Below are 26,331 nucleotides of genomic sequence, written 5' to 3'. Positions count from 1 at the left end.
CCGACAAGGTGAACGGGGGAAGGGTAAAATCGTAAATTTCGCTCTCGGTCCGGAATTTCGACTTTCACCGGTGAATTGTAAGCGTAAACGAGCATTTGAACTAGACTCGGAGCGATTTTTGGTGAAATTCCATCGTTTCGGCCTCCGAAAAAAATAATTCGCAAAAAAATAGGGATGCAACACGAGGACTTCCCAGGAGGTCACCCATCCTAGTACTACTCTCGCCCAAGCACGCTTAACTTCGGATTTCTTATGGGATCCGGTGCATTAGTGCTGGTATGATCGCATCCGCAAGCAATAGCGCGCATTATCTATATAAGAATCAACGCCGCGACTCCCAAAAGCCATAACTACGTCTTCGGTGCACCAATAATTACATAAAATATATGAATTCCTAATAACTTTTCGCGATCTTCGCGTTGGGACGGTTTCGGAAGAGTGATCGGCGAAATTCCGACAAGGTGAACGGGGGAAGGGTAAAATCGTAAATTTCGCCCTCGGTCCGGATTTTCGACTTTCACCGGTGAATTGTAAGCGTAAACGAGCATTTGAACAAGACTCGGAGCGATTTTTGGTGAAATTCCATCGTTTCGGCCTCCGAAAAAAATAATTCGCAAAAAAAGAGGGATGCAACACGAGGACTTCCCAGGAGGTCACCCATCCTAGTACTACTCTAGCCCAAGCACGCTTCACTTCGGATTTCTGATGGGATCCGGTGCATTAGTGCTGGTATGATCGCATCCGCAAGCATTAGCGCGCATTATCTATATAAGAATCAACGCCGCGACTCCCAAAAGCCATAACTACGTCTTCGGTGCACCAAAAATCACATAAAATATATGAATTCCTAATAACTTTTCGCGATCTTCGCGTTGGGACGGTTTCGGAAGAGTGATTGGCGAAATTCCGACAAGGTGAACGGGGGAAGGGTAAAATCGTAAATTTCGCCCTCGGTCCGGAATTTCGACTTTCACCGGTGAATTGTAAGCGTAAACGAGCATTTGAACAAGACTCGGAGCGATTTTTGGTGAAATTCCATCGTTTCGGCCTCCGAAAAAAATAATTCGCAAAAAAAGAGGGATGCAACACGAGGACTTCCCAGGAGGTCACCCATCCTAGTACTACTCTCGCCCAAGCACGCTTAACTTCGGATTTCTGATGGGATCCGGTGCATTAGTGCTGGTATGATCGCATCCGCAAGCATTAGCGCGCATTATCTATATAAGAATCAACGCCGCGACTCCCAATAGCCATAACTACGACTTCGGTGCACCAAAAATCACATAAAATATATGAATTCCTAATAACTTTTCGCGATCTTCGCGTTGGGACGGTTTCGGAAGAGTGATCGGCGAAATTCCGACAAGGTGAACGGGGGAAGGGTAAAATCGTAAATTTCGCTCTCGGTCCGGAATTTCGACTTTCACCGGTGAATTGTAAGCGTAAACGAGCATTTGAACAAGACTCGGAGCGATTTTTGGTGAAATTCCATCGTTTCGACCTCCGAAAAAAATAATTCGCAAAAAAAGAGGGATGCAACACGAGGACTTCCCAGCAGGTCACCGATCCTAGTACTACTCTCGCCAAAGCACGCTTAACTTCGGAGTTCTGATGGGATCTGTTGCATTAGTGCTGGTATGATTGCATCCGCAAGAATTAGCGCGCATTATCTATATAAGAATCAACGCCGCGACTCCCAAAAGCCATAACTACGTCTTCGGTGCACCAAAAATCACATAAAATATATGAATTCCTAATAACTTTTCGCGATCTTCGCGTTGGGACGGTTTCGGAAGAGTGATCGGCGAATTTCCGACAAGGTGAACGGGGGAAGGGTAAAATCGTAAATTTCGCCCTCGGTCCGGAATTTCGACTTTCACCGGTGAATTGTAAGCGTAAACGAGCATTTGAACAAGACTCGGAGCGATTTTTGGTGAAATTCCATCGTTTCGGACTCCGAAAAAAATAATTCGCAAAAAAAGAGGGATGCAACACGAGGACTTCCCAGCAAGTCACCGATCCTAGTACTACTCTCGCCCAAGCACGCTTAACTTCGGAGTTCTGATGGGATCCGGTGCATTAGTGCTGGTATGATCGCATCCGCAAGCATTAGCGCGCATTATCTATATAAGAATCAACGCCGCGAATCCCAAAAGCCATAACTACGTCTTCGGTGCACCAATAATCACATAAAATATATGAATTCCTAATAACTTTTCGCGATCTTCGCGTTGGGACGGTTTCGGAAGAGTGATCGGCGAATTTCCGACAAGGTGAACGGGGGAAGGGTAAAATCGTAAATTTCGCCCTCGGTCCGGAATTTCGACTTTCACCGGTAAATTGTAAGCGTAAACGAGCATTTGAACAAGACTCGGAGCGATTTTTGGTGAAATTCCATCGTTTCGGCCCCCGAAAAAAATAATTCGCAAAAAAAGAGGGATGCAACACGAGGACTTCCCAGGAGGTCACCCATCCTAGTACTACTCTCGCCCAAGCACGCTTAACTTCGGATTTCTGATGGGATCCGGTGCATTAGTGCTGGTATGATCGCATCCGCAAGCATTAGCGCGCATTATCTATATAAGAATCAACGCCGCGACTCCCAAAATCCATAACTACGACTTCGGTGCACCAAAAATCACATAAAATATATGAATTCCTAATAACTTTTCGCGATCTTCGCGTTGGGACGGTTTCGGAAGAGTGATCGGCGAAATTCCGACAAGGTGAACGGGGGAAGGGTAAAATCGTAAATTTCGCCCTCGGTCCGGAATTTCGACTTTCACCGGTGAATTGTAAGCGTAAACGAGCATTTGAAGAAGACTCGGAGCGATTTTTGGTGAAATTCCATCGTTTCGGATTCCGAAAAAAATAATTCGCAAAAAAAGAGGGATGCAACACGAGGACTTCCCAGCAGGTCACCGATCCTAGTACTACTCTCGCCCAAGCACGCTTAACTTCGGAGTTCTGATGGGATCCGGTGCATTAGTGCTGGTATGATCGCATCCGCAAGCATTAGCGCGCATTATCTATATAAGAATCAACGCCGCGACTCCCAAAAGCCATAACTACGTCTTCGGTGCACCAATAATCACATAAAATATATGAATTCCTAATAACTTTTCGCGATCTTCGCGTTGGGACGGTTTCGGAAGAGTGATCGGCGAATTTCCGACAAGGTGAACGGGGGAAGGGTAAAATCGTAAATTTCGCCCTCGGTCCGGAATTTCGACTTTCACCGGTAAATTGTAAGCGTAAACGAGCATTTGAACAAGACTCGGAGCGATTTTTGGTGAAATTCCATCGTTTCGGCCTCCGAAAAAAATAATTCGCAAAAAAAGAGGGATTCAACACGAGGACTTCCCAGGAGGTCACCCATCCTAGTACTACTCTCGCCCAAGCACGCTTAACTTCGGAGTTCTGATGGGATCCGTTGCATTAGTGCTGGTATGATTGCATCCGCAAGCATTAGCGCGCATTATCTATATAAGAATCAACGCCGCGACTCCCAAAAGCCATAACTACGTCTTCGCTGCACCAATAATCACATAAAATATATGAATTCCTAATAACTTTTCGCGATCTTCGCGTTGGGACGGTTTCCGAAGAGTGATCGGCGAAATTCCGACAAGGTGAACGGGGGAAGGGTAAAATCGTAAATTTCGCCCTCGGTCCGGAATTTCGACTTTCACCGTTGAATTGTAAGCGTAAACGAGCATTTGAACAAGACTCGGAGCGATTTTTGGTGAAATTCCATCGTTTCGGCCTCCGAAAAAAATAATTCGCAAAAAAAGAGGGATGCAACACGAGGACTTCCCAGGAGGTCACCCATCCTAGTACTACTCTAGCCCAAGCACGCTTCACTTCGGATTTCTGATGGGATCCGGTGCATTAGTGCTGGTATGATCGCATCCGCAAGCATTATCGCGCATTATCTATATAAGAATCAACGCCGCGACTCCCAAAAGCCATAACTTCGTCTTCGGTGCACCAAAAATCACATAAAATATATGAATTCCTAATAACTTTTCGCGATCTTCGCGTTGGGACGGTTTCGGAAGAGTGACCGGCGAAATTCCGAGAAGGTGAACGGGGGAAGGGTAAAATCGTAAATTTCGCCCTCGGTCCGGAATTTCGACTTTCACCGGTGAATTGTAAGCGTAAACGGGCATTTGAACAAGACTCGGAGCGATTTTTGGTGAAATTCCATCGTTTCGGCCTCCGAATAAAAGAATTCGCAAAAAAAGAGGGATGCAACACGAGGACTTCCCAGGAGGTCACCCATCATAGTACTACTCTCGCCCAAGCACGCTTAACTTCGGAGTTCTGATGGGATCCGGTGCATTAGTGCTGGTATGATCGCATCCGCAAGCATTAGCGCGCATTATCTATATAAGAATCAACGCCGCGATTCCCAAAAGCCATAACTACGTCTTCGGTGCACCAAAAATCACATAAAATATATGAATTCCTAATAACTTTTCGCGATCTTCGCGTTGGGACGGTTTCGGAAGAGTGACCGGCGAAATTCCGAGAAGGTGAACGGGGGAAGGGTAAAATCGTAAATTTCGCCCTCGGTCCGGAATTTTGACTTTCACCGGTGAATTGTAAGCGTAAACGGGCATTTGAACAAGACTCGGAGCGATTTTTGGTGAAATTCCATCGTTTCGGCCTCCGAAAAAAAGAATTCGCAAAAAAAGAGGGATGCAACACGAGGACTTCCCAGGAGGTCACCCATCATAGTACTACTCTCGCCCAAGCACGCTTAACTTCGGAGTTCTGATGGGATCCGGTGCATTAGTGCTAGTATGATCGCATCCGCAAGCATTAGCGCGCATTATCTATATAAGAATCAACGCCGCGATTCCCAAAAGCCATAACTACGTCTTCGGTGCACCAAAAATCACATAAAATATATGAATTCCTAATAACTTTTCGCGATCTTCGCGTTGGGACGGTTTCGGAAGAGTGATCGGCGAAATTCCGACAAGGTGAACGGGGGAAGGGTAAAATCGTAAATTTCGCCCTCGGTCCGGAATTTCGACTTTCACCGGTGAATTGTAAGCGTAAACGAGCATTTGAACAAGACTCGGAGCGATTTTTGGTGAAATTCCATCGTTTCGGCCTCCGAAAAAAATAATTCGCAAAAAAAGAGGGATGCAACACGAGGACTTCCCAGGAGGTCACCCATCCTAGTACTACTCTAGCCCAAGCACGCTTCACTTCGGATTTCTGATGGGATCCGGTGCATTAGTGCTGGTATGATCGCATCCGCAAGCATTAGCGCGCATTATCTATATAAGAATCAACGCCGCGACTCCCAAAAGCCATAACTACGTCTTCGGTGCACCAAAAATCACATAAAATATATGAATTCCTAATAACTTTTCGCGATCTTCGCGTTGGGACGGTTTCGGAAGAGTGATCGGCGAAATTCCGACAAGGTAAACGGGGGAAGGGTAAAATCGTAAATTTCGCCCTCGGTCCGGAATTTCGACTTTCACCGGTGAATTGTAAGCGTAAACGGGCATTTGAACAAGACTCGGAGCGATTTTTGGTGAAATTCCATCGTTTCGGCCTCCGAAAAAAAGAATTCGCAAAAAAAGAGGGATGCAACACGAGGACTTCCCAGGAGGTCACCCATCCTAGTACTACTCTGGCCCAAGCACGGTTAACTTCGGAGTTCTGATGGGATCCGGTGCATTAGTGCTGGTATGATCGCATCCGCAAGCATTAGCGCGCATTATCTATATAAGAATCAACGCCGCGACTCCCAAAAGCCATAACTTCGTCTTCGGTGCACCAAAAATCACATAAAATATATGAATTCCTAATAACTTTTCGCGATCTTCGCGTTGGGACGGTTTCGGAAGAGTGACCTGCGAAATTCCGACAAGGTGAACGGGGGAAGGGTAAAATCGTAAATTTCGCCCTCGGTCCGGAATTTCGACTTTCACCGGTGAATTGTAAGCGTAAACGGGCATTTGAACAAGACTCGGAGCGATTTTTGGTGAAATTCCATCGTTTCGGCCTCCGAAAAAAAGAATTCGCAAAAAAAGAGGGATGCAACACGAGGACTTCCCAGGAGGTCACCCATCCTAGTACTACTCTCGCCCAAGCACGCTTAACTTCGGAGTTCTGATGGGATCCGGTGCATTAGTGCTGGTATGAACACATCCGCAAGCATTAGCGCGCATTATCTATATAAGAATCAACGCCGCGACTCCCTAAAGCCATAACTACGTCTTCGGTGCACCAAAAATCACATAAAATATATGAATTCCTAATAACTTTTCGCGATCTTCGCGTTGGGACGGTTTCGGAAGAGTGATCGGCGAAATTCCGACAAGGTGAACGGGGGAAGGGTAAAATCGTAAATTTCGCCCTCGGTCCGGAATTTCGACTTTCACCGGTGAATTGTAAGCGTAAACGGGCATTTGAACAAGACTCGGAGCGATTTTTGGTGAAATTCCATCGTTTCGGCCTCCGAAAAAAAGAATTCGCAAAAAAAGAGGGATGCAACACGAGGACTTCCCAGGAGGTCACCCATCCTAGTACTACTCTCGCCCAAGCACGCTTAACTTCGGAGTTCTGATGGGATCCGGTGCATTAGTGCTGGTATGAACACATCCGCAAGCATTAGCGCGCATTATCTATATAAGAATCAACGCCGCGACTCCCTAAAGCCATAACTACGTCTTCGGTGCACCAAAAATCACATAAAATATATGAATTCCTAATAACTTTTCGCGATCTTCGCGTTGGGACGGTTTCGGAAGAGTGATCGGCGAAATTCCGACAAGGTGAACGGGGGAAGGGTAAAATCGTAAATTTCGCCCTCGGTCCGGAATTTCGACTTTCACCGGTGAATTGTAAGCGTAAACGGGCATTTGAACAAGACTCGGAGCGATTTTTGGTGAAATTCCATCGTTTCGGCCTACGAAAAAAAGAATTCGCAAAAAAAGAGGGATGCAACACGAGGAATTCCCAGGAGGTCACCCATCCTAGTACTACTCTCGCCCAAGCACGCTTAACTTCGGAGTTCTGATGGGATCCGGTGCATTAGTGCTGGTATGATCGCATCCGCAAGCATTAGCGCGCATTATCTATATAAGAATCAACGCCGCGACTCCCAAAAGCCATAACTTCTTCTTCGGTGCACCAAAAATCACATAAAATATATGAATTCCTAATAACTTTTCGCGATCTTCGCGTTGGGACGGTTTCGGAAGAGTGACCTGCGAAATTCCGACAAGGTGAACGGGAGAAGGGTAAAATCGTAAATTTCGCCCTCGGTCCGGAATTTCGACTTTCACCGGTGAATTGTAAGCGTAAACGGGCATTTGAACAAGACTCGGAGCGATTTTTGGTGAAATTCCATCGTTTCGGCCTCCGAAAAAAATAATTCGCAAAAAAAGAGGGATGCAACACGAGGACTTCCCTGGAGGTCACCCATCCTAGTACTACTCTCGCCCAAGCACGCTTAACTTCGGAGTTCTGATGGGATCCGGTGCATTAGTGCTGGTATGAACACATCCGCAAGCATTAGCGCGCATTATCTATATAAGAATCAACGCCGCGACTCCCTAAAGCCATAACTACGTCTTCGGTGCACCAAAAATCACATAAAATATATGAATTCCTAATAACTTTTCGCGATCTTCGCGTTGGGACGGTTTCGGAAGAGTGATCGGCGAAATTCCGACAAGGTGAACGGGGGAAGGGTAAAATCGTAAATTTCGCCCTCGGTCCGGAATTTCGACTTTAACCGGTGAATTGTAAGCGTAAACGGGCATTTGAACAAGACTCGGAGCGATTTTTGGTGAAATTCCATCGTTTCGGCCTCCGAAAAAAAGAATTCGCAAAAAAAGAGGGATGCAACACGAGGACTTCCCAGGAGGTCACCCATCCTAGTACTACTCTCGCCCAAGCACGCTTAACTTCGGAGTTCTGATGGGATCCGGTGCATTAGTGCTGGTATGAACACATCCGCAAGCATTAGCGCGCATTATCTATATAAGAATCAACGCCGCGACTCCCTAAAGCCATAACTACGTCTTCGGTGCACCAAAAATCACATAAAATATATGAATTCCTAATAACTTTTCGCGATCTTCGCGTTGGGACGGTTTCGGAAGAGTGACCGGCGAAATTCCGAGAAGGTGAACGGGGGAAGGGTAAAATCGTAAATTTCGCCCTCGGTCCGGAATTTCGACTTTCACCGGTGAATTGTAAGCGTAAACGGGCATTTGAACAAGACTCGGAGCGATTTTTGGTGAAATTCCATCGTTTCGGCCTCCGAATAAAAGAATTCGCAAAAAAAGAGGTATGCAACACGAGGACTTCCCAGGAGGTCACCCATCCTAGTACTACTCTAGCCCAAGCACGCTTCACTTCGGATTTCTGATGGGATCCGGTGCATTAGTGCTGGTATGATCGCATCCGCAAGCATTAGCGCGCATTATCTATATAAGAATCAACGCCGCGACTCCCAAAAGCCATAACTACGTCTTCGGTGCACCAAAAATCACATAAAATATATGAATTCCTAATAACTTTTCGCGATCTTCGCGTTGGGACGGTTTCGGAAGAGTGATCGGCGAAATTCCGACAAGGTAAACGGGGGAAGGGTAAAATCGTAAATTTCGCCCTCGGTCCGGAATTTCGACTTTCACCGGTGAATTGTAAGCGTAAACGGGCATTTGAACAAGACTCGGAGCGATTTTTGGTGAAATTCCATCGTTTCGGCCTCCGAAAAAAAGAATTCGCAAAAAAAGAGGGATGCAACACGAGGACTTCCCAGGAGGTCACCCATCCTAGTACTACTCTGGCCCAAGCACGCTTAACTTCGGAGTTCTGATGGGATCCGGTGCATTAGTGCTGGTATGATCGCATCCGCAAGCATTAGCGCGCATTATCTATATAAGAATCAACGCCGCGACTCCCAAAAGCCATAACTTCGTCTTCGGTGCACCAAAAATCACATAAAATATATGAATTCCTAATAACTTTTCGCGATCTTCGCGTTGGGACGGTTTCGGAAGAGTGACCTGCGAAATTCCGACAAGGTGAACGGGGGAAGGGTAAAATCGTAAATTTCGCCCTCGGTCCGGAATTTCGACTTTCACCGGTGAATTGTAAGCGTAAACGGGCATTTGAACAAGACTCGGAGCGATTTTTGGTGAAATTCCATCGTTTCGGCCTCCGAAAAAAAGAATTCGCAAAAAAAGAGGGATGCAACACGAGGACTTCCCAGGAGGTCACCCATCCTAGTACTACTCTCGCCCAAGCACGCTTAACTTCGGAGTTCTGATGGGATCCGGTGCATTAGTGCTGGTATGAACACATCCGCAAGCATTAGCGCGCATTATCTATATAAGAATCAACGCCGCGACTCCCTAAAGCCATAACTACGTCTTCGGTGCACCAAAAATCACATAAAATATATGAATTCCTAATAACTTTTCGCGATCTTCGCGTTGGGACGGTTTCGGAAGAGTGATCGGCGAAATTCCGACAAGGTGAACGGGGGAAGGGTAAAATCGTAAATTTCGCCCTCGGTCCGGAATTTCGACTTTCACCGGTGAATTGTAAGCGTAAACGGGCATTTGAACAAGACTCGGAGCGATTTTTGGTGAAATTCCATCGTTTCGGCGTCCGAAAAAAAGAATTCGCAAAAAAAGAGGGATGCAACACGAGGACTTCCCAGGAGGTCACCCATCCTAGTACTACTCTCGCCCAAGCACGCTTAACTTCGGAGTTCTGATGGGATCCGGTGCATTAGTGCTGGTATGATCGCATCCGCAAGGATTAGCGCGCATTATCTATATAAGAATTAACGCCGCGACTCCCAAAAGCCATAACTACGTCTTCGGTGCACCAAAAATCACATAAAATATATGAATTCCTAATAACTTTTCGCGATCTTCGCGTTGGGACGGTTTCGGAAGAGTGATCGGCGAAATTCCGACAAGGTGAACGGGGGAAGGGTAAAATCGTAAATTTCGCCCTCGGTCCGGAATTTCGACTTTCACCGGTGAATTGTAAGCGTAAACGGGCATTTGAACAAGACTCGGAGCGATTTTTGGTGAAATTCCATCGTTTCGGCCTACGAAAAAAAGAATTCGCAAAAAAAGAGGGATGCAACACGAGGAATTCCCAGGAGGTCACCCATCCTAGTACTACTCTCGCCCAAGCACGCTTAACTTCGGAGTTCTGATGGGATCCGGTGCATTAGTGCTGGTATGATCGCATCCGCAAGCATTAGCGCGCATTATCTATATAAGAATCAACGCCGCGACTCCCAAAAGCCATAACTTCTTCTTCGGTGCACCAAAAATCACATAAAATATATGAATTCCTAATAACTTTTCGCGATCTTCGCGTTGGGACGGTTTCGGAAGAGTGACCTGCGAAATTCCGACAAGGTGAACGGGAGAAGGGTAAAATCGTAAATTTCGCCCTCGGTCCGGAATTTCGACTTTCACCGGTGAATTGTAAGCGTAAACGGGCATTTGAACAAGACTCGGAGCGATTTTTGGTGAAATTCCATCGTTTCGGCCTCCGAAAAAAATAATTCGCAAAAAAAGAGGGATGCAACACGAGGACTTCCCTGGAGGTCACCCATCCTAGTACTACTCTCGCCCAAGCACGCTTAACTTCGGAGTTCTGATGGGATCCGGTGCATTAGTGCTGGTATGAACACATCCGCAAGCATTAGCGCGCATTATCTATATAAGAATCAACGCCGCGACTCCCTAAAGCCATAACTACGTCTTCGGTGCACCAAAAATCACATAAAATATATGAATTCCTAATAACTTTTCGCGATCTTCGCGTTGGGACGGTTTCGGAAGAGTGATCGGCGAAATTCCGACAAGGTGAACGGGGGAAGGGTAAAATCGTAAATTTCGCCCTCGGTCCGGAATTTCGACTTTAACCGGTGAATTGTAAGCGTAAACGGGCATTTGAACAAGACTCGGAGCGATTTTTGGTGAAATTCCATCGTTTCGGCCTCCGAAAAAAAGAATTCGCAAAAAAAGAGGGATGCAACACGAGGACTTCCCAGGAGGTCACCCATCCTAGTACTACTCTCGCCCAAGCACGCTTAACTTCGGAGTTCTGATGGGATCCGGTGCATTAGTGCTGGTATGAACACATCCGCAAGCATTAGCGCGCATTATCTATATAAGAATCAACGCCGCGACTCCCTAAAGCCATAACTACGTCTTCGGTGCACCAAAAATCACATAAAATATATGAATTCCTAATAACTTTTCGCGATCTTCGCGTTGGGACGGTTTCGGAAGAGTGATCGGCGAAATTCCGACAAGGTGAAGGGTAAAATCGTAAATTTCGCCCTCGGTCTGGAATTTCGACTTTCACCGGTGAATTGTAAGCGTAAACGGGCATTTGAACAAGACTCGGAGCGATTTTTGGTGAAATTCCATCGTTTCGGCCTCCGAAAAAAAGAATTCGCAAAAAAAGAGGGATGCAACACGAGGACTTCCCAGGAGGTCACCCATCCTAGTACTACTCTCGCCCAAGCACGCTTAACTTCGGAGTTCTGATGGGATCCGGTGCATTAGTGCTGGTATGATCGCATCCGCAAGCATTAGCGCGCATTATCTATATAAGAATCAACGCCGCGACTCCCTAAAGCCATAACTTCGTCTTCGGTGCACCAAAAATCACATAAAATATATGAATTCCTAATAACTTTTCGCGATCTTCGCGTTGGGACGGTTTCGGAAGAGTGACCGGCGAAATTCCGACAAGGTGAACGGGGGAAGGGTAAAATCGTAAATTTCGCCCTCGGTCCGGAATTTCGACTTTAACCGGTGAATTGTAAGCGTAAACGGGCATTTGAACAAGACTCGGAGCGATTTTTGGTGAAATTCCATCGTTTCGGCCTCCGAAAAAAAGAATTCGCAAAAAAAGAGGGATGCAACACGAGGACTTCCCAGGAGGTCACTCATCCTAGTACTACTCTCGCCCAAGCACGCTTAACTTCGGAGTTATGATGGGATCCGGTGCATTAGTGCTGGTATGATCGCATCCGCAAGCATTAGCGCGCATTATCTATATAAGAATCAACGCCGCGACTCCCAAAAGCCATAACTACGTCTTCGGTGCACCAAAAATCACATAAAATATATGAATTCCTAATAACTTTTCGCGATCTTCGCGTTGGGACGGTTTCGGAAGAGTGACCGGCGAAATTCCGACAAGGTGAACGGGGGAAGGGTAAAATCGTAAATTTCGCCCTCGGTCCGGAATTTCGACTTTCACCGGTGAATTGTAAGCGTAAACGGGCATTTGAACAAGACTCGGAGCGATTTTTGGTGAAATTCCATCGTTTCGGCCTCCGAAAAAAAGAATTCGCAAAAAAAGAGGGATGCAACACGAGGACTTCCCAGGAGGTCACCCATCCTAGTACTACTCTCGCCCAAGCACGCTTAACTTCGGAGTTCTGATGGGATCCGGTGCATTAGTGCTGGTATGAACACATCCGCAAGCATTAGCGCGCATTATCTATATAAGAATCAACGCCGCGACTCCCTAAAGCCATAACTACGTCTTCGGTGCACCAAAAATCACATAAAATATATGAATTCCTAATAACTTTTCGCGATCTTCGCGTTGGGACGGTTTCGGAAGAGTGACCGGCGAAATTCCGAGAAGGTGAACGGGGGAAGGGTAAAATCGTAAATTTCGCCCTCGGTCCGGAATTTCGACTTTCACCGGTGAATTGTAAGCGTAAACGGGCATTTGAACAAGACTCGGAGCGATTTTTGGTGAAATTCCATCGTTTCGGCCTCCGAATAAAAGAATTCGCAAAAAAAGAGGGATGCAACACGAGGACTTCCCAGGAGGTCACCCATCCTAGTACTACTCTAGCCCAAGCACGCTTCACTTCGGATTTCTGATGGGATCCGGTGCATTAGTGCTGGTATGATCGCATCCGCAAGCATTAGCGCGCATTATCTATATAAGAATCAACGCCGCGACTCCCAAAAGCCATAACTACGTCTTCGGTGCACCAAAAATCACATAAAATATATGAATTCCTAATAACTTTTCGCGATCTTCGCGTTGGGACGGTTTCGGAAGAGTGATCGGCGAAATTCCGACAAGGTAAACGGGGGAAGGGTAAAATCGTAAATTTCGCCCTCGGTCCGGAATTTCGACTTTCACCGGTGAATTGTAAGCGTAAACGGGCATTTGAACAAGACTCGGAGCGATTTTTGGTGAAATTCCATCGTTTCGGCCTCCGAAAAAAAGAATTCGCAAAAAAAGAGGGATGCAACACGAGGACTTCCCAGGAGGTCACCCATCCTAGTACTACTCTGGCCCAAGCACGCTTAACTTCGGAGTTCTGATGGGATCCGGTGCATTAGTGCTGGTATGATCGCATCCGCAAGCATTAGCGCGCATTATCTATATAAGAATCAACGCCGCGACTCCCAAAAGCCATAACTTCGTCTTCGGTGCACCAAAAATCACATAAAATATATGAATTCCTAATAACTTTTCGCGATCTTCGCGTTGGGACGGTTTCGGAAGAGTGACCTGCGAAATTCCGACAAGGTGAACGGGGGAAGGGTAAAATCGTAAATTTCGCCCTCGGTCCGGAATTTCGACTTTCACCGGTGAATTGTAAGCGTAAACGGGCATTTGAACAAGACTCGGAGCGATTTTTGGTGAAATTCCATCGTTTCGGCCTCCGAAAAAAAGAATTCGCAAAAAAAGAGGGATGCAACACGAGGACTTCCCAGGAGGTCACCCATCCTAGTACTACTCTCGCCCAAGCACGCTTAACTTCGGAGTTCTGATGGGATCCGGTGCATTAGTGCTGGTATGAACACATCCGCAAGCATTAGCGCGCATTATCTATATAAGAATCAACGCCGCGACTCCCTAAAGCCATAACTACGTCTTCGGTGCACCAAAAATCACATAAAATATATGAATTCCTAATAACTTTTCGCGATCTTCGCGTTGGGACGGTTTCGGAAGAGTGATCGGCGAAATTCCGACAAGGTGAACGGGGGAAGGGTAAAATCGTAAATTTCGCCCTCGGTCCGGAATTTCGACTTTCACCGGTGAATTGTAAGCGTAAACGGGCATTTGAACAAGACTCGGAGCGATTTTTGGTGAAATTCCATCGTTTCGGCGTCCGAAAAAAAGAATTCGCAAAAAAAGAGGGATGCAACACGAGGACTTCCCAGGAGGTCACCCATCCTAGTACTACTCTCGCCCAAGCACGCTTAACTTCGGAGTTCTGATGGGATCCGGTGCATTAGTGCTGGTATGATCGCATCCGCAAGGATTAGCGCGCATTATCTATATAAGAATTAACGCCGCGACTCCCAAAAGCCATAACTACGTCTTCGGTGCACCAAAAATCACATAAAATATATGAATTCCTAATAACTTTTCGCGATCTTCGCGTTGGGACGGTTTCGGAAGAGTGATCGGCGAAATTCCGACAAGGTGAACGGGGGAAGGGTAAAATCGTAAATTTCGCCCTCGGTCCGGAATTTCGACTTTCACCGGTGAATTGTAAGCGTAAACGGGCATTTGAACAAGACTCGGAGCGATTTTTGGTGAAATTCCATCGTTTCGGCCTACGAAAAAAAGAATTCGCAAAAAAAGAGGGATGCAACACGAGGAATTCCCAGGAGGTCACCCATCCTAGTACTACTCTCGCCCAAGCACGCTTAACTTCGGAGTTCTGATGGGATCCGGTGCATTAGTGCTGGTATGATCGCATCCGCAAGCATTAGCGCGCATTATCTATATAAGAATCAACGCCGCGACTCCCAAAAGCCATAACTTCTTCTTCGGTGCACCAAAAATCACATAAAATATATGAATTCCTAATAACTTTTCGCGATCTTCGCGTTGGGACGGTTTCGGAAGAGTGACCTGCGAAATTCCGACAAGGTGAACGGGAGAAGGGTAAAATCGTAAATTTCGCCCTCGGTCCGGAATTTCGACTTTCACCGGTGAATTGTAAGCGTAAACGGGCATTTGAACAAGACTCGGAGCGATTTTTGGTGAAATTCCATCGTTTCGGCCTCCGAAAAAAATAATTCGCAAAAAAAGAGGGATGCAACACGAGGACTTCCCTGGAGGTCACCCATCCTAGTACTACTCTCGCCCAAGCACGCTTAACTTCGGAGTTCTGATGGGATCCGGTGCATTAGTGCTGGTATGAACACATCCGCAAGCATTAGCGCGCATTATCTATATAAGAATCAACGCCGCGACTCCCTAAAGCCATAACTACGTCTTCGGTGCACCAAAAATCACATAAAATATATGAATTCCTAATAACTTTTCGCGATCTTCGCGTTGGGACGGTTTCGGAAGAGTGATCGGCGAAATTCCGACAAGGTGAACGGGGGAAGGGTAAAATCGTAAATTTCGCCCTCGGTCCGGAATTTCGACTTTAACCGGTGAATTGTAAGCGTAAACGGGCATTTGAACAAGACTCGGAGCGATTTTTGGTGAAATTCCATCGTTTCGGCCTCCGAAAAAAAGAATTCGCAAAAAAAGAGGGATGCAACACGAGGACTTCCCAGGAGGTCACCCATCCTAGTACTACTCTCGCCCAAGCACGCTTAACTTCGGAGTTCTGATGGGATCCGGTGCATTAGTGCTGGTATGAACACATCCGCAAGCATTAGCGCGCATTATCTATATAAGAATCAACGCCGCGACTCCCTAAAGCCATAACTACGTCTTCGGTGCACCAAAAATCACATAAAATATATGAATTCCTAATAACTTTTCGCGATCTTCGCGTTGGGACGGTTTCGGAAGAGTGATCGGCGAAATTCCGACAAGGTGAAGGGTAAAATCGTAAATTTCGCCCTCGGTCTGGAATTTCGACTTTCACCGGTGAATTGTAAGCGTAAACGGGCATTTGAACAAGACTCGGAGCGATTTTTGGTGAAATTCCATCGTTTCGGCCTCCGAAAAAAAGAATTCGCAAAAAAAGAGGGATGCAACACGAGGACTTCCCAGGAGGTCACCCATCCTAGTACTACTCTCGCCCAAGCACGCTTAACTTCGGAGTTCTGATGGGATCCGGTGCATTAGTGCTGGTATGATCGCATCCGCAAGCATTAGCGCGCATTATCTATATAAGAATCAACGCCGCGACTCCCTAAAGCCATAACTTCGTCTTCGGTGCACCAAAAATCACATAAAATATATGAATTCCTAATAACTTTTCGCGATCTTCGCGTTGGGACGGTTTCGGAAGAGTGACCGGCGAAATTCCGACAAGGTGAACGGGGGAAGGGTAAAATCGTAAATTTCGCCCTCGGTCCGGAATTTCGACTTTAACCGGTGAATTGTAAGCGTAAACGGGCATTTGAACAAGACTCGGAGCGATTTTTGGTGAAATTCCATCGTTTCGGCCTCCGAAAAAAAGAATTCGCAAAAAAAGAGGGATGCAACACGAGGACTTCCCAGGAGGTCACTCATCCTAGTACTACTCTCGCCCAAGCACGCTTAACTTCGGAGTTATGATGGGATCCGGTGCATTAGTGCTGGTATGATCGCATCCGCAAGCATTAGCGCGCATTATCTATATAAGAATCAACGCCGCGACTCCCAAAAGCCATAACTACGTCTTCGGTGCACCAAAAATCACATAAAATATATGAATTCCTAATAACTTTTCGCGATCTTCGCGTTGGGACGGTTTCGGAAGAGTGACCGGCGAAATTCCGACAAGGTGAACGGGGGAAGGGTAAAATCGTAAATTTCGCCCTCGGTCCGGAATTTCGACTTTCACCGGTGAATTGTAAGCGTAAACGGGCATTTGAACAAGACTCGGAGCGATTTTTGGTGAAATTCCATCGTTTCGGCCTCCGAAAAAAAGAATTCGCAAAAAAAGAGGGATGCAACACGAGGACTTCCCAGGAGGTCACCCATCCTAGTACTACTCTCGCCCAAGCACGCTTAACTTCGGAGTTCTGATGGGATCCGGTGCATTAGTGCTGGTATGATCGCATCCGCAAGCATTAGCGCGCATTATCTATATAAGAATCAACGCTGCGACTCCCAAAAGCCATAACTTCGTCTTCGGTGCACCAAAAATCACATAAAATATATGAATTCCTAATAACTTTTCGCGATCTTCGCGTTGGGACGGTTTCGGAAGAGTGACCTGCGAAATTCCGACAAGGTGAACGGGGGAAGGGTAAAATCGTAAATTTCGCCCTCGGTCTGGAATTTCGACTTTCACCGGTGAATTGTAAGCGTAAACGGGCATTTGAACAAGACTCGGAGCGATTTTTGGTGAAATTCCATCGTTTCGGCCTCCGAAAAAAAGAATTCGCAAAAAAAGAGGGATGCAACACGAGGACTTCCCAGGAGGTCACCCATCCTAGTACTACTCTCGCCCAAGCACGCTTAACTTCGGAGTTCTGATGGGATCCGGTGCATTAGTGCTGGTATGAACACATCCGCAAGCATTAGCGCGCATTATCTATATAAGAATCAACGCCGCGACTCCCTAAAGCCATAACTACGTCTTCGGTGCACCAAAAATCACATAAAATATATGAATTCCTAATAACTTTTCGCGATCTTCGCGTTGGGACGGTTTCGGAAGAGTGATCGGCGAAATTCCGACAAGGTGAACGGGGGAAGGGTAAAATCGTAAATTTCGCCCTCGGTCCGGAATTTCGACTTTCACCGGTGAATTGTAAGCGTAAACGGGCATTTGAACAAGACTCGGAGCGATTTTTGGTGAAATTCCATCGTTTCGGCCTCCGAAAAAAAGAATTCGCAAAAAAAGAGGGATGCAATACGAGGACTTCCCAGGAGGTCACCCATCCTAGTACTACTCTCGCCCAAGCACGCTTATCTTCGGAGTTCTGATGGGATCCGGTGCATTAGTGCTGGTATGATCGCATCCGCAAGCATTAGTGCGCATTATCTATATAAGAATCAACGCCGCGACTCCCAAAAGCCATAACTACGTCTTCGGTGCACCAAAAATCACATAAAATATATGAATTCCTAATAACTTTTCGCGATCTTCGCGTTGGGACGGTTTCGGAAGAGTGACCGGCGAAATTCCGACAAGGTGAACGGGGGAAGGGTAAAATCGTAAATTTCGCCCTCGGTCCGGAATTTCGACTTTCACCGGTGAATTGTAAGCGTAAACGGGCATTTGAACAAGACTCGGAGCGATTTTTGGTGAAATTCCATCGTTTCGGCCTCCGAAAAAAATAATTCGCAAAAAAAGAGGGATGCAACACGAGGACTTCCCAGGAGGTCACCCATCCTAGTACTACTCTCGCCCAAGCACGCTTAACTTCGGAGTTCTGATGGGATCCGGTGCATTAGTGCTGGTATGAACACATCCGCAAGCATTAGCGCGCATTATCTATATAAGAATCAACGCCGCGACTCCCTAAAGCCATAACTACGTCTTCGGTGCACCAAAAATCACATAAAATATATGAATTCCTAATAACTTTTCGCGATCTTCGCGTTGGGACGGTTTCGGAAGAGTGATCGGCGAAATTCCGACAAGGTGAAGGGTAAAATCGTAAATTTCGCCCTCGGTCTGGAATTTCGACTTTCACCGGTGAATTGTAAGCGTAAACGGGCATTTGAACAAGACTCGGAGCGATTTTTGGTGAAATTCCATCGTTTCGGCCTCCGAAAAAAAGAATTCGCAAAAAAAGAGGGATGCAACGCGAGGACTTCCCAGGAGGTCACCCATCCTAGTACTACTCTCGCCAAAGCACGCTTAACTTCGGAGTTCTGATGGGATCCGGTGCATTAGTGCTGGTATGATCGCATCCGCAAGCATTAGCGCGCATTATCTATATAAGAATCAACGCTGCGACTCCCAAAAGCCATAACTTCGTCTTCGGTGCACCAAAAATCACATAAAATATATGAATTCCTAATAACTTTTCGCGATCTTCGCGTTGGGACGGTTTCGGAAGAGTGACCTGCGAAATTCCGACAAGGTGAACGGGGGAAGGGTAAAATCGTAAATTTCGCCCTCGGTCCGGAATTTCGACTTTAACCGGTGAATTGTAAGCGTAAACGGGCATTTGAACAAGACTCGGAGCGATTTTTGGTGAAATTCCATCGTTTCGGCCTCCGAAAAAAAGAATTCGCAAAAAAAGAGGGATGCAACACGAGGACTTCCCAGGAGGTCACTCATCCTAGTACTACTCTCGCCCAAGCACGCTTAACTTCGGAGTTCTGATGGGATCCGGTGCATTAGTGCTGGTATGATCGCATCCGCAAGCATTAGCGCGCATTATCTATATAAGAATGAACGCCGCGACTCCCAAAAGCCATAACTACGTCTTCGGTGCACCAAAAATCACATAAAATATATGAATTCCTAATAACTTTTCGCGATCTTCGCGTTGGGACGGTTTCGGAAGAGTGATCGGCGAAATTCCGACAAGGTGAACGGGGGAAGGGTAAAATCGTAAATTTCGCCCTCGGTCCGGAATTTCGACTTTCACCGGTGAATTGTAAGCGTAAACGGGCATTTGAACAAGACTCGGAGCGATTTTTGGTGAAATTCCATCGTTTCGGCCTCCGAAAAAAAGAATTCGCAAAAAAAAAGGGATGCAACACGAGGACTTCCCAGGAGGTCACCCATCCTAGTACTACTCTCGCCCAAGCACGCTTAACTTCGGAGTTCTGATGGGATCCCGTGCATTAGTGCTGGTATGATCGCATCCGCAAGCATTAGCGCGCATTATCTATATAAGAATCAACGCCGCGACTCCCAAAAGCCATAACTACGTCTTCGGTGCACCAAAAATCACATAAAAGATATGAATTCCTAATAACTTTTCGCGATCTTCGCGTTGGGACGGTTTCGGAAGAGTGATCGGCGAAATTCCGACAAGGTGAAGGGTAAAATCGTAAATTTCGCCCTCGGTCTGGAATTTCGACTTTCACCGGTGAATTGTAAGCGTAAACGGGCATTTGAACAAGACTCGGAGCGATTTTTGGTGAAATTCCATCGTTTCGGCCTCCGAAAAAAAGAATTCGCAAAAAAAGAGGGATGCAACACGAGGACTTCCCAGGAGGTCACCCATCCTAGTACTACTCTCGCCCAAGCACGCTTAACTTCGGAGTTCTGATGGGATCCGGTGCATTAGTGCTGGTATGATCGCATCCGCAAGCATTAGCGCGCATTATCTATATAAGAATCAACGCCGCGACTCCCAAAAGCCATAACTTCGTCTTCGGTGCACCAAAAATCACATAAAATATATGAATTCCTAATAACTTTTCGCGATCTTCGCGTTGGGACGGTTTCGGAAGAGTGACCGGCGAAATTCCGACAAGGTGAACGGGGGAAGGGTAAAATCGTAAATTTCGCCCTCGGTCCGGAATTTCGACTTTAACCGGTGAATTGTAAGCGTAAACGGGCATTTGAACAAGACTCGGAGCGATTTTTGGTGAAATTCCATCGTTTCGGCCTCCGAAAAAAAGAATTCGCAAAAAAAGAGGGATGCAACACGAGGACTTCCCAGGAGGTCACTCATCCTAGTACTACTCTCGCCCAAGCACGCTTAACTTCGGAGTTCTGATGGGATCCGGTGCATTAGTGCTGGTATGATCGCATCCGCAAGCATTAGCGCGCATTATCTATATAAGAATCAACGCCGCGACTCCCAAAAGCCATAACTACGTCTTCGGTGCACCAAAAATCACATAAAATATATGAATTCCTAATAACTTTTCGCGATCTTCGCGTTGGGACGGTTTCGGAAGAGTGACCGGCGAAATTCCGACAAGGTGAACGGGGGAAGGGTAAAATCGTAAATTTCGCCCTCGGTCCGGAATTTCGACTTTCACCGGTGAATTGTAAGCGTAAACGGGCATTTGAACAAGACTCGGAGCGATTTTTGGTGAAATTCCATCGTTTCGGCCTCCGAAAAAAATAATTCGCAAAAAAAGAGGGATGCAACACGAGGACTTCCCAGGAGGTCACCCATCCTAGTACTACTCTCGCCCAAGCACGCTTAACTTCGGAGTTCTGATGGGATCCGGTGCATTAGTGCTGGTATGATCGCATCCGCAAGCATTAGCGCGCATTATCTATATAAGAATCAACGCTGCGACTCCCATAAGCCATAACTTCGTCTTCGGTGCACCAAAAATCACATAAAATATATGAATTCCTAATAACTTTTCGCGATCTTCGCGTTGGGACGGTTTCGGAAGAGTGACCTGCGAAATTCCGACAAGGTGAACGGGGGAAGGGTAAAATCGTAAATTTCGCCCTCGGTCTGGAATTTCGACTTTCACCGGTGAATTGTAAGCGTAAACGGGCATTTGAACAAGACTCGGAGCGATTTTTGGTGAAATTCCATCGTTTCGGCCTCCGAAAAAAAGAATTCGCAAAAAAAGAGGGATGCAACACGAGGACTTCCCAGGAGGTCACCCATCCTAGTACTACTCTCGCCCAAGCACGCTTAACTTCGGAGTTCTGATGGGATCCGGTGCATTAGTGCTGGTATGAACACATCCGCAAGCATTAGCGCGCATTATCTATATAAGAATCAACGCCGCGACTCCCTAAAGCCATAACTACGTCTTCGGTGCACCAAAAATCACATAAAATATATGAATTCCTAATAACTTTTCGCGATCTTCGCGTTGGGACGGTTTCGGAAGAGTGATCGGCGAAATTCCGACAAGGTGAACGGGGGAAGGGTAAAATCGTAAATTTCGCCCTCGGTCCGGAATTTCGACTTTCACCGGTGAATTGTAAGCGTAAACGGGCATTTGAACAAGACTCGGAGCGATTTTTGGTGAAATTCCATCGTTTCGGCCTCCGAAAAAAAGAATTCGCAAAAAAAGAGGGATGCAACACGAGGACTTCCCAGGAGGTCACCCATCCTAGTACTACTCTCGCCCAAGCACGCTTATCTTCGGAGTTCTGATGGGATCCGGTGCATTAGTGCTGGTATGATCGCATCCGCAAGCATTAGTGCGCATTATCTGTATAAGAATCAACGCCGCGACTCCCAAAAGCCATAACTACGTCTTCGGTGCACCAAAAATCACATAAAATATATGAATTCCTAATAACTTTTCGCGATCTTCGCGTTGGGACGGTTTCGGAAGAGTGACCGGCGAAATTCCGACAAGGTGAACGGGGGAAGGGTAAAATCGTAAATTTCGCCCTCGGTCCGGAATTTCGACTTTCACCGGTGAATTGTAAGCGTAAACGGGCATTTGAACAAGACTCGGAGCGATTTTTGGTGAAATTCCATCGTTTCGGCCTCCGAAAAAAAGAATTCGCAAAAAAAGAGGGATGCAACACGAGGACTTCCCAGGAGGTCACCCATCCTAGTACTACTCTCGCCCAAGCACGCTTAACTTCGGAGTTTTGATGGGATCCGGTGCATTAGTGCTGGTATGATCGCATTCGCAAGCATTAGCGCGCATTATCTATATAAGAATGAACGCCGCGACTCCCAAAAGCCATAACTTCTTCTTCGGTGCACCAAAAATCACATAAAATATATGAATTCCTAATAACTTTTCGCGATCTTCGCGTTGGGACGGTTTCGGAAGAGTGACCTGCGAAATTCCGACAAGGTGAACGGGGGAAGGGTAAAATCGTAAATTTCGCTCTCGGTCCGGAATTTCGACTTTCACCGGTGAATTGTAAGCGTAAACGGGCATTTGAACAAGACTCGGAGCGATTTTTGGTGAAATTCCATCGTTTCGGCCTCCGAAAAAAAGAATTCGCAAAAAAAGAGGGATGCAACACGAGGACTTCCTAGGAGGTCACCCATCCTAGTACTACTCTCGCCCAAGCACGCTTAACTTCGGAGTTCTGATGGGATCCGGTGCATTAGTGCTGGTATGAACACATCCGCAAGCATTAGCGCGCATTATCTATATAAGAATCAACGCCGCGACTCCCTAAAGCCATAACTACGTCTTCGGTGCACCAAAAATCAGATAAATTATATGAATTCCTAATAACTTTTCGCGATCTTCGCGTTGGGACGGTTTCGGAAGAGTGATCGGCGAAATTCCGACAAGGTGAACGGGGAAGGGTAAAATCGTAAATTTCGCCCTCGGTCCGGAATTTCGACTTTCACCGGTGAATTGTAAGCGTAAACGGGCATTTGAACAAGACTCGGAGCGATTTTTGGTGAAATTCCATCGTTTCGGCCTCCGAAAAAAAGAATTCGCAAAAAAAAAGGGATGCAACACGAGGACTTCCCAGGAGGTCACCCATCCTAGTACTACTCTCGCCCAAGCACGCTTAACTTCGGAGTTCTGATGGGATCCGGTGCATTAGTGCTGGTATGATCGCATCCGCAAGCATTAGCGCGCATTATCTATATAAGAATCAACGCCGCGACTCCCAAAAGCCATAACTACGTCTTCGGTGCAGCAAAAATCACATAAAAGATATGAATTCCTAATAACTTTTCGCGATCTTCGCGTTGGGACGATTTCGGAAGAGTGATCGGCGAAATTCCGACAAGGTGAAGGGTAAAATCGTAAATTTCGCCCTCGGTCCGGAATTTCGACTTTCACCGGTGAATTGTAAGCGTAAACGGGCATTTGAACAAGACTCGGAGCGATTTTTGGTGAAATTCCATCGTTTCGGCCTCCGAAAAAAAGAATTCGCAAAAAAAGAGGGATGCAACACAAGGACTTCCCAGGAGGTCACTCATCCTAGTACTACTCTCGCCCAAGCACGCTTAACTTCGGAGTTCTGATGGGATCCGGTGCATTAGTGCTGGTATGATCGCATCCGCAAGCATTAGCGCGCATTATCTATATAAGAATCAACGCCGCGACTCCTAAAAGCCATAACTACGTCTTCGGTGCACCAAAAATCACATAAAATATATGAATTCCTAATAACTTTTCGCGATCTTCGCGTTGGGACGGTTTCGGAATAGTGACCGGCGAAATTCCGACAAGGTGAACGGGGGAAGGGTAAAATCGTAAATTTCGCCCTCGGTCCGGAATTTCGACTTTCACCGGTGAATTGTAAGCGTAAACGGGCATTTGAACAAGACTCGGAGCGATTTTTGGTGAAATTCCATCGTTTCGGCCTCCGAAAAAAAGAATTCGCAAAAAAAGAGGGATGCAACACGAGGACTTCCCAGGAGGTCACCCATCCTAGTACTACTCTCGCCCAAGCACGCTTAACTTCGGAGTTCTGATGGGATCCGGTGCATTAGTGCTGGTATGATCGCATCCGCAAGCATTAGCGCGCATTATCTAAATAAGAATCAACGCTGCGACTCCCAAAAGCCATAACTTCGTCTTCGGTGCACCAAAAATCACATAAAATATATGAATTCCTAATAACTTTTCGCGATCTTCGCGTTGGGACGGTTTCGGAAGAGTGACCTGCGAAATTCCGACAAGGTGAACGGGGGAAGGGTAAAATCGTAAATTTCGCCCTCGGTCCGGAATTTCGACTTTCACCGGTGAATTGTAAGCGTAAACGGGCATTTGAACAAGACTCGGAGCGATTTTTGGTGAAATTCCATCTTTTCGGCCTCCGAAAAAAAGAATTCGCAAAAAAAGAGGGATGCAACACGAGGACTTCCCAGGAGGTCACCTATCCTAGTACTACTCTCGCCCAAGCACGCTTAACTTCGGAGTTCTGATGGGATCCGGTGCATTAGTGCTGGTATGATCGCATCCGCAAGCATTAGCGCGCATTATCTATATAAGAATCAACGCCGCGACTCCCAAAAGCCATAACTTCTTCTTCGGTGCACCAAAAATCACATAAAATATATGAATTCCTAATAACTTTTCGCGATCTTCGCGTTGGGACGGTTTCGGAAGAGTGACCGGCGAAATTCCGACAAGGTGAACGGGGGAAGGGTAAAATCGTAAATTTCGCCCTCGGTCCGGAATTTCGACTTTCACCGGTGAATTGTAAGCGTAAACGGGCATTTGAACAAGACTCGGAGCGATTTTTGGTGAAATTCCATCGTTTCGGCCTCCGAAAAAAAGAATTCGCAAAAAAAGAGGGATGCAACACGAGGACTTCCCAGGAGGTCACCCATCCTAGTACTACTCTCGCCCAAGCACGCTTAACTTCGGAGTTCTGATGGGATCCGGTGCATTAGTGCAGGTATGATCGCATCCGCAAGCATTAGCGCGCATTATCTATATAAGAATCAACGCCGCGACTCCCAAAAGCCATAACTACGTCTTCGGTGCACCAAAAATCACATAAAATATATGAATTCCTAATAACTTTTCGCGATCTTCGCGTTGGGACGGTTTCGGAAGAGTGATCGGCGAAATTCCGACAAGGTGAACGGGGGAAGGGTAAAATCGTAAATTTCGCCCTCGGTCCGGAATTTCGACTTTCACCGGTGAATTGTAAGCGTAAACGGGCATTTGAACAAGACTCGGAGCGATTTTTGGTGAAATTCCATCGTTTCGGCCTCCGAAAAAAAGAATTCGCAAAAAAAGAGGGATGCAACACGAGGACTTCCCAGGAGGTCACCCATCCTAGTACTACTCTCGCCCAAGCACGCTTAACTTCGGAGTTCTGATGGGATCCGGTGCATTAGTGCTGGTATGATCGCATCCGCAAGCATTAGCGCGCATTATCTATATAAGAATCAACGCCGCGACTCCCAAAAGTCATAACTACGTCTTCGGTGCACCAAAAATCACATAAAAGATATGAATTCCTAATAACTTTTCGCGATCTTCGCGTTGGGACGGTTTCGGAAGAGTGATCGGCGAAATTCCGACAAGGTGAAGGGTAAAATCGTAAATTTCGCCTTCGGTCCGGAATTTCGACTTTCACCGGTGAATTGTAAGCGTAAACGGGCATTTGAACAAGACTCGGAGCGATTTTTGGTGAAATTCCATCGTTTCGGCCTCCGAAAAAAAGAATTCGCAAAAAAAGAGGGATGCAACACGAGGACTTCCCAGGAGGTCACCCATCCTAGTACTACTCTCGCCCAAGCACGCTTAACTTCGGAGTTCTGATGGGATCCGGTGCATTAGTGCTGGTATGATCGCATCCGCAAGCATTAGCGCGCATTATCTATATAAGAATCAACGCCGCGACTCCCAAAAGCCATAACTTCGTCTTCGGTGCACCAAAAATCACATAAAATATATGAATTCCTAATAACTTTTCGCGATCTTCGCGTTGGGACGGTTTCGGAAGAGTGACCGGCGAAATTCCGACAAGGTGAACGGGGGAAGGGTAAAATCGTAAATTTCGCCCTCGGTCCGGAATTTCGACTTTCACCGGTGAATTGTAAGCGTAAACGTGCATTTGAACAAGAC

At 46.5% G+C, this 26,331-nt stretch overlaps 57 non-coding genes and 1 pseudogene across 57 annotated transcripts; all 58 read right to left on the bottom strand.

Annotated features, from left to right (window-relative positions):
• Positions 1–171: 171 nt before the first annotated feature.
• On the bottom strand, positions 172–290 carry LOC149397385 (5S ribosomal RNA). The gene has a single exon (XR_016298656.1). It is a non-coding gene; the product is annotated as a 5S ribosomal RNA (ribosomal RNA).
• Positions 291–624: 334 nt separating this feature from the next.
• On the bottom strand, positions 625–743 carry LOC149397384 (5S ribosomal RNA). The gene has a single exon (XR_016299038.1). It is a non-coding gene; the product is annotated as a 5S ribosomal RNA (ribosomal RNA).
• A 334-nt stretch (positions 744–1,077) lies between these two features.
• LOC149397383 (5S ribosomal RNA) lies at positions 1,078–1,196 on the bottom strand. Its single transcript, XR_016298392.1, has one exon. It is a non-coding gene; the product is annotated as a 5S ribosomal RNA (ribosomal RNA).
• Positions 1,197–1,530: 334 nt separating this feature from the next.
• LOC149397382 (5S ribosomal RNA) lies at positions 1,531–1,649 on the bottom strand (annotated as a pseudogene).
• Positions 1,650–1,983: 334 nt separating this feature from the next.
• Positions 1,984–2,102, bottom strand: LOC149397381 (5S ribosomal RNA). Its single transcript, XR_016298948.1, has one exon. It is a non-coding gene; the product is annotated as a 5S ribosomal RNA (ribosomal RNA).
• Positions 2,103–2,436: 334 nt separating this feature from the next.
• LOC149397380 (5S ribosomal RNA) lies at positions 2,437–2,555 on the bottom strand. The gene has a single exon (XR_016298391.1). It is a non-coding gene; the product is annotated as a 5S ribosomal RNA (ribosomal RNA).
• Positions 2,556–2,889: 334 nt separating this feature from the next.
• LOC149397379 (5S ribosomal RNA) lies at positions 2,890–3,008 on the bottom strand. Its single transcript, XR_016298939.1, has one exon. It is a non-coding gene; the product is annotated as a 5S ribosomal RNA (ribosomal RNA).
• Positions 3,009–3,342: 334 nt separating this feature from the next.
• On the bottom strand, positions 3,343–3,461 carry LOC149397378 (5S ribosomal RNA). The gene has a single exon (XR_016299062.1). It is a non-coding gene; the product is annotated as a 5S ribosomal RNA (ribosomal RNA).
• Positions 3,462–3,795: 334 nt separating this feature from the next.
• LOC149397377 (5S ribosomal RNA) lies at positions 3,796–3,914 on the bottom strand. The gene has a single exon (XR_016299037.1). It is a non-coding gene; the product is annotated as a 5S ribosomal RNA (ribosomal RNA).
• A 334-nt stretch (positions 3,915–4,248) lies between these two features.
• LOC149397376 (5S ribosomal RNA) lies at positions 4,249–4,367 on the bottom strand. The gene has a single exon (XR_016297483.1). It is a non-coding gene; the product is annotated as a 5S ribosomal RNA (ribosomal RNA).
• A 334-nt stretch (positions 4,368–4,701) lies between these two features.
• On the bottom strand, positions 4,702–4,820 carry LOC149397375 (5S ribosomal RNA). Its single transcript, XR_016297939.1, has one exon. It is a non-coding gene; the product is annotated as a 5S ribosomal RNA (ribosomal RNA).
• Positions 4,821–5,154: 334 nt separating this feature from the next.
• LOC149397374 (5S ribosomal RNA) lies at positions 5,155–5,273 on the bottom strand. The gene has a single exon (XR_016299036.1). It is a non-coding gene; the product is annotated as a 5S ribosomal RNA (ribosomal RNA).
• A 334-nt stretch (positions 5,274–5,607) lies between these two features.
• LOC149397373 (5S ribosomal RNA) lies at positions 5,608–5,726 on the bottom strand. Its single transcript, XR_016298882.1, has one exon. It is a non-coding gene; the product is annotated as a 5S ribosomal RNA (ribosomal RNA).
• A 334-nt stretch (positions 5,727–6,060) lies between these two features.
• Positions 6,061–6,179, bottom strand: LOC149397372 (5S ribosomal RNA). The gene has a single exon (XR_016298468.1). It is a non-coding gene; the product is annotated as a 5S ribosomal RNA (ribosomal RNA).
• A 334-nt stretch (positions 6,180–6,513) lies between these two features.
• LOC149397371 (5S ribosomal RNA) lies at positions 6,514–6,632 on the bottom strand. Its single transcript, XR_016298467.1, has one exon. It is a non-coding gene; the product is annotated as a 5S ribosomal RNA (ribosomal RNA).
• A 334-nt stretch (positions 6,633–6,966) lies between these two features.
• Positions 6,967–7,085, bottom strand: LOC149397370 (5S ribosomal RNA). Its single transcript, XR_016299069.1, has one exon. It is a non-coding gene; the product is annotated as a 5S ribosomal RNA (ribosomal RNA).
• A 334-nt stretch (positions 7,086–7,419) lies between these two features.
• Positions 7,420–7,538, bottom strand: LOC149397369 (5S ribosomal RNA). Its single transcript, XR_016298688.1, has one exon. It is a non-coding gene; the product is annotated as a 5S ribosomal RNA (ribosomal RNA).
• Positions 7,539–7,872: 334 nt separating this feature from the next.
• LOC149397368 (5S ribosomal RNA) lies at positions 7,873–7,991 on the bottom strand. Its single transcript, XR_016298466.1, has one exon. It is a non-coding gene; the product is annotated as a 5S ribosomal RNA (ribosomal RNA).
• Positions 7,992–8,325: 334 nt separating this feature from the next.
• On the bottom strand, positions 8,326–8,444 carry LOC149397367 (5S ribosomal RNA). The gene has a single exon (XR_016299218.1). It is a non-coding gene; the product is annotated as a 5S ribosomal RNA (ribosomal RNA).
• A 334-nt stretch (positions 8,445–8,778) lies between these two features.
• LOC149397366 (5S ribosomal RNA) lies at positions 8,779–8,897 on the bottom strand. The gene has a single exon (XR_016298491.1). It is a non-coding gene; the product is annotated as a 5S ribosomal RNA (ribosomal RNA).
• A 334-nt stretch (positions 8,898–9,231) lies between these two features.
• Positions 9,232–9,350, bottom strand: LOC149397365 (5S ribosomal RNA). Its single transcript, XR_016298464.1, has one exon. It is a non-coding gene; the product is annotated as a 5S ribosomal RNA (ribosomal RNA).
• A 334-nt stretch (positions 9,351–9,684) lies between these two features.
• Positions 9,685–9,803, bottom strand: LOC149397364 (5S ribosomal RNA). The gene has a single exon (XR_016297452.1). It is a non-coding gene; the product is annotated as a 5S ribosomal RNA (ribosomal RNA).
• Positions 9,804–10,137: 334 nt separating this feature from the next.
• On the bottom strand, positions 10,138–10,256 carry LOC149397363 (5S ribosomal RNA). Its single transcript, XR_016298958.1, has one exon. It is a non-coding gene; the product is annotated as a 5S ribosomal RNA (ribosomal RNA).
• A 334-nt stretch (positions 10,257–10,590) lies between these two features.
• Positions 10,591–10,709, bottom strand: LOC149397362 (5S ribosomal RNA). Its single transcript, XR_016298687.1, has one exon. It is a non-coding gene; the product is annotated as a 5S ribosomal RNA (ribosomal RNA).
• A 334-nt stretch (positions 10,710–11,043) lies between these two features.
• On the bottom strand, positions 11,044–11,162 carry LOC149397361 (5S ribosomal RNA). The gene has a single exon (XR_016298463.1). It is a non-coding gene; the product is annotated as a 5S ribosomal RNA (ribosomal RNA).
• Positions 11,163–11,488: 326 nt separating this feature from the next.
• On the bottom strand, positions 11,489–11,607 carry LOC149397360 (5S ribosomal RNA). The gene has a single exon (XR_016297451.1). It is a non-coding gene; the product is annotated as a 5S ribosomal RNA (ribosomal RNA).
• A 334-nt stretch (positions 11,608–11,941) lies between these two features.
• Positions 11,942–12,060, bottom strand: LOC149397359 (5S ribosomal RNA). The gene has a single exon (XR_016299164.1). It is a non-coding gene; the product is annotated as a 5S ribosomal RNA (ribosomal RNA).
• A 334-nt stretch (positions 12,061–12,394) lies between these two features.
• LOC149397358 (5S ribosomal RNA) lies at positions 12,395–12,513 on the bottom strand. Its single transcript, XR_016298462.1, has one exon. It is a non-coding gene; the product is annotated as a 5S ribosomal RNA (ribosomal RNA).
• A 334-nt stretch (positions 12,514–12,847) lies between these two features.
• LOC149397357 (5S ribosomal RNA) lies at positions 12,848–12,966 on the bottom strand. The gene has a single exon (XR_016299035.1). It is a non-coding gene; the product is annotated as a 5S ribosomal RNA (ribosomal RNA).
• Positions 12,967–13,300: 334 nt separating this feature from the next.
• Positions 13,301–13,419, bottom strand: LOC149397356 (5S ribosomal RNA). Its single transcript, XR_016298490.1, has one exon. It is a non-coding gene; the product is annotated as a 5S ribosomal RNA (ribosomal RNA).
• Positions 13,420–13,753: 334 nt separating this feature from the next.
• Positions 13,754–13,872, bottom strand: LOC149397355 (5S ribosomal RNA). The gene has a single exon (XR_016298460.1). It is a non-coding gene; the product is annotated as a 5S ribosomal RNA (ribosomal RNA).
• Positions 13,873–14,206: 334 nt separating this feature from the next.
• Positions 14,207–14,325, bottom strand: LOC149397354 (5S ribosomal RNA). The gene has a single exon (XR_016297450.1). It is a non-coding gene; the product is annotated as a 5S ribosomal RNA (ribosomal RNA).
• A 334-nt stretch (positions 14,326–14,659) lies between these two features.
• Positions 14,660–14,778, bottom strand: LOC149397353 (5S ribosomal RNA). The gene has a single exon (XR_016298847.1). It is a non-coding gene; the product is annotated as a 5S ribosomal RNA (ribosomal RNA).
• Positions 14,779–15,112: 334 nt separating this feature from the next.
• LOC149397352 (5S ribosomal RNA) lies at positions 15,113–15,231 on the bottom strand. Its single transcript, XR_016298685.1, has one exon. It is a non-coding gene; the product is annotated as a 5S ribosomal RNA (ribosomal RNA).
• Positions 15,232–15,565: 334 nt separating this feature from the next.
• LOC149397351 (5S ribosomal RNA) lies at positions 15,566–15,684 on the bottom strand. Its single transcript, XR_016298458.1, has one exon. It is a non-coding gene; the product is annotated as a 5S ribosomal RNA (ribosomal RNA).
• A 326-nt stretch (positions 15,685–16,010) lies between these two features.
• On the bottom strand, positions 16,011–16,129 carry LOC149397350 (5S ribosomal RNA). The gene has a single exon (XR_016297449.1). It is a non-coding gene; the product is annotated as a 5S ribosomal RNA (ribosomal RNA).
• Positions 16,130–16,463: 334 nt separating this feature from the next.
• Positions 16,464–16,582, bottom strand: LOC149397349 (5S ribosomal RNA). Its single transcript, XR_016299163.1, has one exon. It is a non-coding gene; the product is annotated as a 5S ribosomal RNA (ribosomal RNA).
• A 334-nt stretch (positions 16,583–16,916) lies between these two features.
• Positions 16,917–17,035, bottom strand: LOC149397348 (5S ribosomal RNA). The gene has a single exon (XR_016297447.1). It is a non-coding gene; the product is annotated as a 5S ribosomal RNA (ribosomal RNA).
• Positions 17,036–17,369: 334 nt separating this feature from the next.
• LOC149397347 (5S ribosomal RNA) lies at positions 17,370–17,488 on the bottom strand. The gene has a single exon (XR_016298457.1). It is a non-coding gene; the product is annotated as a 5S ribosomal RNA (ribosomal RNA).
• A 334-nt stretch (positions 17,489–17,822) lies between these two features.
• LOC149397346 (5S ribosomal RNA) lies at positions 17,823–17,941 on the bottom strand. Its single transcript, XR_016297824.1, has one exon. It is a non-coding gene; the product is annotated as a 5S ribosomal RNA (ribosomal RNA).
• A 334-nt stretch (positions 17,942–18,275) lies between these two features.
• Positions 18,276–18,394, bottom strand: LOC149397345 (5S ribosomal RNA). Its single transcript, XR_016298456.1, has one exon. It is a non-coding gene; the product is annotated as a 5S ribosomal RNA (ribosomal RNA).
• Positions 18,395–18,720: 326 nt separating this feature from the next.
• Positions 18,721–18,839, bottom strand: LOC149397344 (5S ribosomal RNA). The gene has a single exon (XR_016298869.1). It is a non-coding gene; the product is annotated as a 5S ribosomal RNA (ribosomal RNA).
• A 334-nt stretch (positions 18,840–19,173) lies between these two features.
• Positions 19,174–19,292, bottom strand: LOC149397343 (5S ribosomal RNA). The gene has a single exon (XR_016298480.1). It is a non-coding gene; the product is annotated as a 5S ribosomal RNA (ribosomal RNA).
• A 334-nt stretch (positions 19,293–19,626) lies between these two features.
• Positions 19,627–19,745, bottom strand: LOC149397342 (5S ribosomal RNA). Its single transcript, XR_016298386.1, has one exon. It is a non-coding gene; the product is annotated as a 5S ribosomal RNA (ribosomal RNA).
• A 326-nt stretch (positions 19,746–20,071) lies between these two features.
• Positions 20,072–20,190, bottom strand: LOC149397341 (5S ribosomal RNA). Its single transcript, XR_016297446.1, has one exon. It is a non-coding gene; the product is annotated as a 5S ribosomal RNA (ribosomal RNA).
• A 334-nt stretch (positions 20,191–20,524) lies between these two features.
• On the bottom strand, positions 20,525–20,643 carry LOC149397340 (5S ribosomal RNA). Its single transcript, XR_016298479.1, has one exon. It is a non-coding gene; the product is annotated as a 5S ribosomal RNA (ribosomal RNA).
• Positions 20,644–20,977: 334 nt separating this feature from the next.
• LOC149397339 (5S ribosomal RNA) lies at positions 20,978–21,096 on the bottom strand. The gene has a single exon (XR_016297445.1). It is a non-coding gene; the product is annotated as a 5S ribosomal RNA (ribosomal RNA).
• A 334-nt stretch (positions 21,097–21,430) lies between these two features.
• On the bottom strand, positions 21,431–21,549 carry LOC149397338 (5S ribosomal RNA). Its single transcript, XR_016298455.1, has one exon. It is a non-coding gene; the product is annotated as a 5S ribosomal RNA (ribosomal RNA).
• Positions 21,550–21,883: 334 nt separating this feature from the next.
• Positions 21,884–22,002, bottom strand: LOC149397337 (5S ribosomal RNA). Its single transcript, XR_016297870.1, has one exon. It is a non-coding gene; the product is annotated as a 5S ribosomal RNA (ribosomal RNA).
• Positions 22,003–22,336: 334 nt separating this feature from the next.
• On the bottom strand, positions 22,337–22,455 carry LOC149397336 (5S ribosomal RNA). The gene has a single exon (XR_016298912.1). It is a non-coding gene; the product is annotated as a 5S ribosomal RNA (ribosomal RNA).
• Positions 22,456–22,789: 334 nt separating this feature from the next.
• LOC149397335 (5S ribosomal RNA) lies at positions 22,790–22,908 on the bottom strand. The gene has a single exon (XR_016298898.1). It is a non-coding gene; the product is annotated as a 5S ribosomal RNA (ribosomal RNA).
• A 333-nt stretch (positions 22,909–23,241) lies between these two features.
• LOC149397334 (5S ribosomal RNA) lies at positions 23,242–23,360 on the bottom strand. Its single transcript, XR_016297444.1, has one exon. It is a non-coding gene; the product is annotated as a 5S ribosomal RNA (ribosomal RNA).
• Positions 23,361–23,686: 326 nt separating this feature from the next.
• Positions 23,687–23,805, bottom strand: LOC149397333 (5S ribosomal RNA). Its single transcript, XR_016298646.1, has one exon. It is a non-coding gene; the product is annotated as a 5S ribosomal RNA (ribosomal RNA).
• Positions 23,806–24,139: 334 nt separating this feature from the next.
• LOC149397332 (5S ribosomal RNA) lies at positions 24,140–24,258 on the bottom strand. The gene has a single exon (XR_016297443.1). It is a non-coding gene; the product is annotated as a 5S ribosomal RNA (ribosomal RNA).
• Positions 24,259–24,592: 334 nt separating this feature from the next.
• On the bottom strand, positions 24,593–24,711 carry LOC149397331 (5S ribosomal RNA). Its single transcript, XR_016298362.1, has one exon. It is a non-coding gene; the product is annotated as a 5S ribosomal RNA (ribosomal RNA).
• A 334-nt stretch (positions 24,712–25,045) lies between these two features.
• On the bottom strand, positions 25,046–25,164 carry LOC149397330 (5S ribosomal RNA). Its single transcript, XR_016297672.1, has one exon. It is a non-coding gene; the product is annotated as a 5S ribosomal RNA (ribosomal RNA).
• Positions 25,165–25,498: 334 nt separating this feature from the next.
• Positions 25,499–25,617, bottom strand: LOC149397329 (5S ribosomal RNA). Its single transcript, XR_016297442.1, has one exon. It is a non-coding gene; the product is annotated as a 5S ribosomal RNA (ribosomal RNA).
• Positions 25,618–25,943: 326 nt separating this feature from the next.
• On the bottom strand, positions 25,944–26,062 carry LOC149397328 (5S ribosomal RNA). Its single transcript, XR_016297441.1, has one exon. It is a non-coding gene; the product is annotated as a 5S ribosomal RNA (ribosomal RNA).
• Positions 26,063–26,331: the final 269 nt, after the last annotated feature.

This window comes from Urtica dioica, chromosome 5 (genome assembly GCF_054948205.1).
Source record: "Urtica dioica subsp. dioica isolate 48M chromosome 5, U.dioica_male_clone48M_v1_H2, whole genome shotgun sequence".
NCBI lineage: Eukaryota > Viridiplantae > Streptophyta > Magnoliopsida > Rosales > Urticaceae > Urtica > Urtica dioica.
Note: the sequence above shows the minus strand (reverse complement) of the source record. Positions and strands in the feature narration are given on the sequence as shown.